This window comes from Macaca thibetana, chromosome X (genome assembly GCF_024542745.1).
Source record: "Macaca thibetana thibetana isolate TM-01 chromosome X, ASM2454274v1, whole genome shotgun sequence".
NCBI lineage: Eukaryota > Metazoa > Chordata > Mammalia > Primates > Cercopithecidae > Macaca > Macaca thibetana.
The window spans coordinates 44,901,124-44,907,074 of record NC_065598.1 but is presented as its reverse complement, the minus strand read 5'-3'; positions in this window follow the sequence as shown (position 1 = coordinate 44,907,074).

The window sequence follows — 5,951 nt, the reverse complement described above, 5'->3', positions numbered from 1 at the left end:
TTTAGAAGGAAATTAGTCTCCGGTCTTGAGTTTTGTTTGATCTCACTTGGCTAGGATGGTTTATCCTAGACAGATATAGCCCACATTGTTAGGAGTAATCATTTTTAACAGGTTGTGAAGTCTCACGTCCCACAAAGAAAAAATAAGGGGAGGAAGAGAGAACGAAAACAACACACACAAAAAAAGTGAAAACATTCCTGGAAAACCACATAGGCCATATTACTCTGAAGTTCATACATGGGTAGGCAGGTATGAAAGTTGGTTTATATATATAAATAGGTTGCTGTTATTTTCTTCCAAAGTTTAAGTTGTCTAGCTTTAGTCTGCAGGGCTTTAAGCAAAGCACAGCATAATTTTTAGTGATTTCAAATTAGGAAAAATGAATTAAAAAAGGAAAAGAAGGGAAAAATTTGAAAACATTATTTTGGAGACTTGTAGCCAAGAAAAATTTAGAATTCAGCCCAAATTGTAAAAAATAATAAAAATTGAAAAAAATTAGGCAAGTCTAGAATCTAATAACAGATGTACTATAGTTTATTTTGAAACATAATTTTTCTCTCTTCAGTTCCTCAATTGTACTAAAGACAAAATAGCAGGACCAATTTATTTGTAAAATAAGGTTTAGTCCTATTATTCTTGGCTTGATTATTTCCATAATCAAATAATAAGTGAGAATAATCACTTGCTATTATAGGCTTTCTTTAAAAGAAAATTGGCTTTGCTAGACCCTTTTCCATAAGGAATCCAAGATTAGACCTTTTAAAAGCCTCAAACCTAGCCAAGGATTTATCTGTGTCTGCAGATACCTTTATGAATTGGGTGAATTCCTCTCTTTCAAGGTACCAAGAAAACGTGGGGTCCCTGGACCTGTCAGAAAGTAGCATTCTATACTTACCACAGGTCAGGACCTTGTAAAGGACAAAGTATGAGGCCAGTTTTTCCAAGGGGCTTTTATCAGCTCTTTAGGTCAGACTCATTTTTTTCAAGGAAATCTGAAAATGTTATTCCAGTCAAAGCCTTAGTAAAATAACTAGTGTCTCCAATTATGCCCTGTTATAAAAGAAAACAGGTTCTTATTGAACTTATGCAAATAACCATATTGCCATAAATTAAGAATATTCACAAATAGTTTCCAAATTTTGGAGAAATTAGGTAGAGAGAAAGGAATTATGTCTTAAATTTTTCTCACTAGAGAATACTTTACTCAATTATTAAAAGCTATAAATAGCTTAAAAGAACAGAAAGTTGACCAGGCGTGGTGGCTCATGCCTGTTATCTCAGCACTTTGAGAGGCCAAGGCAGGCAGATCACCTGAGGTCAGGAGTTCAAGACCAGCCTGGTCAACATGATGAAATCCGTCTCTACTAAAAGTACAAAGAATTAGCCGGGCATGGTGGTGGGCACCTGTAGTCCCAGCTACTTGGGAGGCCGAGGTATGAGAATCGCTTGAACCCAGGAGGTAGAGGTTGCAGTGAGCCAAGATCATGCCACTGCACTCCAGCCTGGGTGACAGAGTGAGACTCTGTCTCAAAAAAAAAAAAGAAAAAAAGAAAAAGAACAGAAAGTTTTCTTGACCCTAAAAAGCAAAACAAAACGAATCAGCAAATGTTTTAAACAAAAGGTCAAAAAAGATTATTTCAGTCTTCTGCCAGTTTAGTCCTTGCAACTAACTCCTGTTCTGCTTGATATTGGATCAACAATCCTCATTAATACATCACCTCTTCATGAGAGTCCTGGAAGTTATTATCTCTATTCCAATGGCACAATCTCTAAAGTTATCAGAAACCTATATTTAAGAGTACTCCTCAGAGTTCTATAGCTGATTATATATCACCCTATAAAAAGATCAAAGTAAAGCAACAATTGTGGATGACAAAGTTCTTAAAAGAGCCATAGTTAAAGACGCAATTGACAAGGAAATTTGGTTATTTCTGTAGCACACAACAATTCTATATAATAATGACAACAGCTACTAATAACATATACTAAGACATATCAGAATCATAGAACTCTTATAATTTTGGAATACATACTAACAACACATTTATATAAATAAAATCCAAAGAAGGTTAAATATCATTTCACATTTGACAATGTTTACTGTATGATTTCATTATACCAAATAAGTTAAATATATCTCTTTTGAACTTCAGAGGACCTAATACCAAAACATAATTAATGAGGTCAAAAGGACTGGGAATTCCATTTTGGAAAGTTTGTCATATATCAAAAGTTTCAAATATTTGATATCACAAAATAGAATCACAGATCATTATAAACTAAGTCATTCATTTAGCCAAAGTGATCACTCAAATATTTTTTAAAGGCAAAACCTTTATTCTTTGAGGGGGGAGACTTAATTTCTCAAATAATAAACCATAATAAAGACAGCATGAGGCCAATTAAATTTGTCTCTCAAATTTTATAAACAAATCTATTAAATTTTAATCATCTTTACCATAAGATATAATTTCATAAAACTTTTTAAAACTTTTTTATTAAAGAATAGTTTAATGCTCCAAGAAAATTTTGTTATTCTGACACAGGGGCCCACATGCTGGTCTTGCATCAGTGTGCCTTTGATATTAATGTCTAATTTATAGAAACTCTGAACTAATTTTCTGTCTCAAAATCAGCCCTCACAATCTCATGTACCCATCTGTTCTGCAATAGTCCCTGGGCCTAGAGGGGTTGAATGATTTAATTTCTGGCCTCTGTTCCATGAACACAGTTTCTTTTGATTGTTATCCTCTCCTGTGTCTGAAAATGAGGTTTTAACTGCTGTTAGTGTTGAAGATTTGGCGGGACTTGGTGTCCTTTTTAGACCCAGGACTCAAAGCCCTATAACTTAACAGTACAAAAACCTTCAAGGCAATACAGAAAGTTACATAAATGTAATAACCTCAGTCTTTAAAAAATTTAATCTGTTTTCCTAAGTAAATCAAAACTTAATAACAATGACATAGGAATTATTTTGATAAAACATAAAATCTGTTTGTTAGGCCAGTTACCAAAAGGCAACAAAAAAAGACCTTCTGCAGTGTGACTGTTTTTCCCTATGGGGAGTCCATTTAGATAAACTGCAAGTCAAAATTAATGAAAAGGGTATTTGAATTAATTAGACATAGGAAGGGTGTATCCTGGGTCATAAGAGAAGGTTTTCCATTTCATAAAACAATCTAGACATATTAAGAAAAGCCAAGAGAACAGAATGTCATATTGGAAGAAAAACATTTCCTTTAGACCTTTAAGATAAAACATTTTTAGCATCAGACCACAACAGTAGTTAGAACCTGAGGAAAAAAAACCTTAGAGGAGCTGATGAAAAAGTTGGAGTGAGTTATTATCTCAGGCTTTCTCAAAAGGGAGAGAAAGCTGAAAACAGTAAGATGCAATAAAAGTTAAACTTCTGGGTTAAGAAAAATCAAAATCTCTTGTAATTTTATTAAGAGTAAATAAATACCATAAGAACATTTTGTTGTTCTAACCAATTCTTTAGTGTATTAGTGTATTTTTAATATCAAAGCTCAATGTCTTCGAAGACTATTATAAATAATTTCCTTTTAATTATAGCCAACTTTATCACATAAAGGTTTTTTAATAAATTCTCTTTTTGCAAAGCTTAATATGATTTATACAAACCATTTATATAATTTCCTTTTAATTATAGCCAACTTGATCACATAAAGTTTTTTTCATAAGTTTTCTTTTTCCAAAGCTTATTATGATTTACACAAACCACTTATGATATGCTTGGATTTCCTGCTTTATCCTAAACATTCTTGTTTCTTAAATAACTAGTCATTTTATCTTAGGATAGAAAACTTACCATATAAGATTCTATTGCATATAAAATTACTTTCTTTTAAACCTTTCTTACCAAAAATACATCTTTATTTCGATAACTTCCTTTACATCTCTCTTTTTTTTTTTTTTTTTTTTTTTTTTTTTTTTTTTTTTGAGACGTAGTCTCGCTCTGTCGCCCAGGCTGGAGTGCAGTGGCCAAATCTCAGCTCACTGCAAGCTCCGCCTCCCGGGTTTACGCCATTCTCCTGCCTCAGCCTCCCGAGCAGCTGGGACTACAGGCGCCCGCCACCACGCCCGGCTAGTTTTTTGTATTTTTTTTTTTTTAGTAGAGACGGGGTTTCACCGTGTTAGACAGGATGGTCTCGATCTCCTGACCTCGTGATCCACCCATCTCGGCCTCCCAAAGTGCTGGAATTACAGGCTTGAGCCACCGCGCCTGGCCCCTACATCTCTCTTATTTACTGGTACTTGTTACCTTGTTTCATGAATAACCTTTGAATTAGACAAAAATTATTTCCTTTTAATAAGAACACATTTTTTAGAAAAAGTTTTCCTGTAATATAATGCTTTTTAAAAAATTGGAAGTGATCAAGACATTTAATGAATATCTATTTTTAATTTAATATAGCCTTAGAGTCTAAATTATATGATGAATTTATTTATAAGCATTTATTTCATTGCATTTACTTAATTATTTTTTAAGAGTTTACCTAGATTACTTATGAAAACTGATAGTCATCATTTAAAGTTACTTTCCTGTTAACCATTTTTATAGCCTGTGAATTTCAAGTGTTCAACTAAGTGAGAACATAAGGTTAAATAAATGGTTCTTTTTGTTGGCTGATAATTCAGGATTTAGCTGTTTTTATTAAACCAACAATATTAAATGCCTTATTTATGAAAAATTACACAAACAAAAATAATTATCTTTTGGACTGCATTTATAGCTTTATAACCCTCATGCCAAATTTTGACACCTTATAATCTCTAGCAGAGGTAAATATAAAACTGCTTGACCAGTAAATCCAAAAAGAGATATCATGGGACTAGGCCATGTAATGCTTTTACAGTGCACTTTGCTACAGAAGCATTTCTCTACCTTTGAACTGTGCCCATTCTTATCTTAAACACAGAATGACCCCTGTAGTAACTCTTTTAGTAAAAAAAAAAATCAGGTAATACAATACAAAAAGCAAGCAGTTTCAGATATGAGAGGACCTTGTCTGTTTACACTCTTGAGGGTCCATAATGAAAAACAGAGGTTTCTCCCAAAAAGGACTTTGGCACCTTCTCTGTTTTCTTTAAGCAATCCCAGGCTGTTAGAAATTGTCTTAGATTCCCTCATGCAGCAGAGGGTGGTAAGAGGAAGGAAAGACAGGCAGAAGTACATTGAGAAAACAGAATTCAGTCAACTGAGAAGAAAAAGAAACTTTTTAATCAAAGCACAAGATCCTAGGAAAGAAAAAAAAAAGCATAAAGACTCTCTCTCTCTCTCTCTATATATATATATATGTACACACATACCATTGAGCTCTTCAAAAAAAAATCCTTTTAAATCTCTTATTACCATATTTTAGCTGGGACAACCTGCTGATATTTCAAAAGTAACACAAATTTAGGAACAAAACCCAGGCTGTCATGGTGAAAAAAATGGCAGAATCTTAGCTACTGAACTACACCATAGGGAGGCAGCTATTGCTCTTTCAGTTTGTGCTTGGCTAGCAAATGGGGGTCTTGTTGTGTAAATAAAGTCCCTCAGGTAATCAGGATCTTTTTTTTTCTTTTGATCGCCAAATTTTTTCCCCCTTTTACTTTTTAGCTGCAGGGAATTTAGCCAATTCAGAGGCCTTGTTCCCCATAATTTGGAACTTTCCTTCGAATTTGACCATGTCAGGTGGAGCTGGGAAAAAAGACTGAAACCACAAAACAACAAAAACAGAAGAAAAGAAAACTAAAGAAAAAACAGTGAGGCAAAACAAACAAATGATCACACAATTTATATGATTACTTAGTGTCCTAATGGTAAGGAGAAATTAAGATCAGCTGGTTGTTTATCTTAACTTTTAGTTATTAAGGAGAATTTCCCAGACAAAACTCCAATTCAGCTACTTACCTAGAAATGGGGCCCAGGCAGAACACCGCTC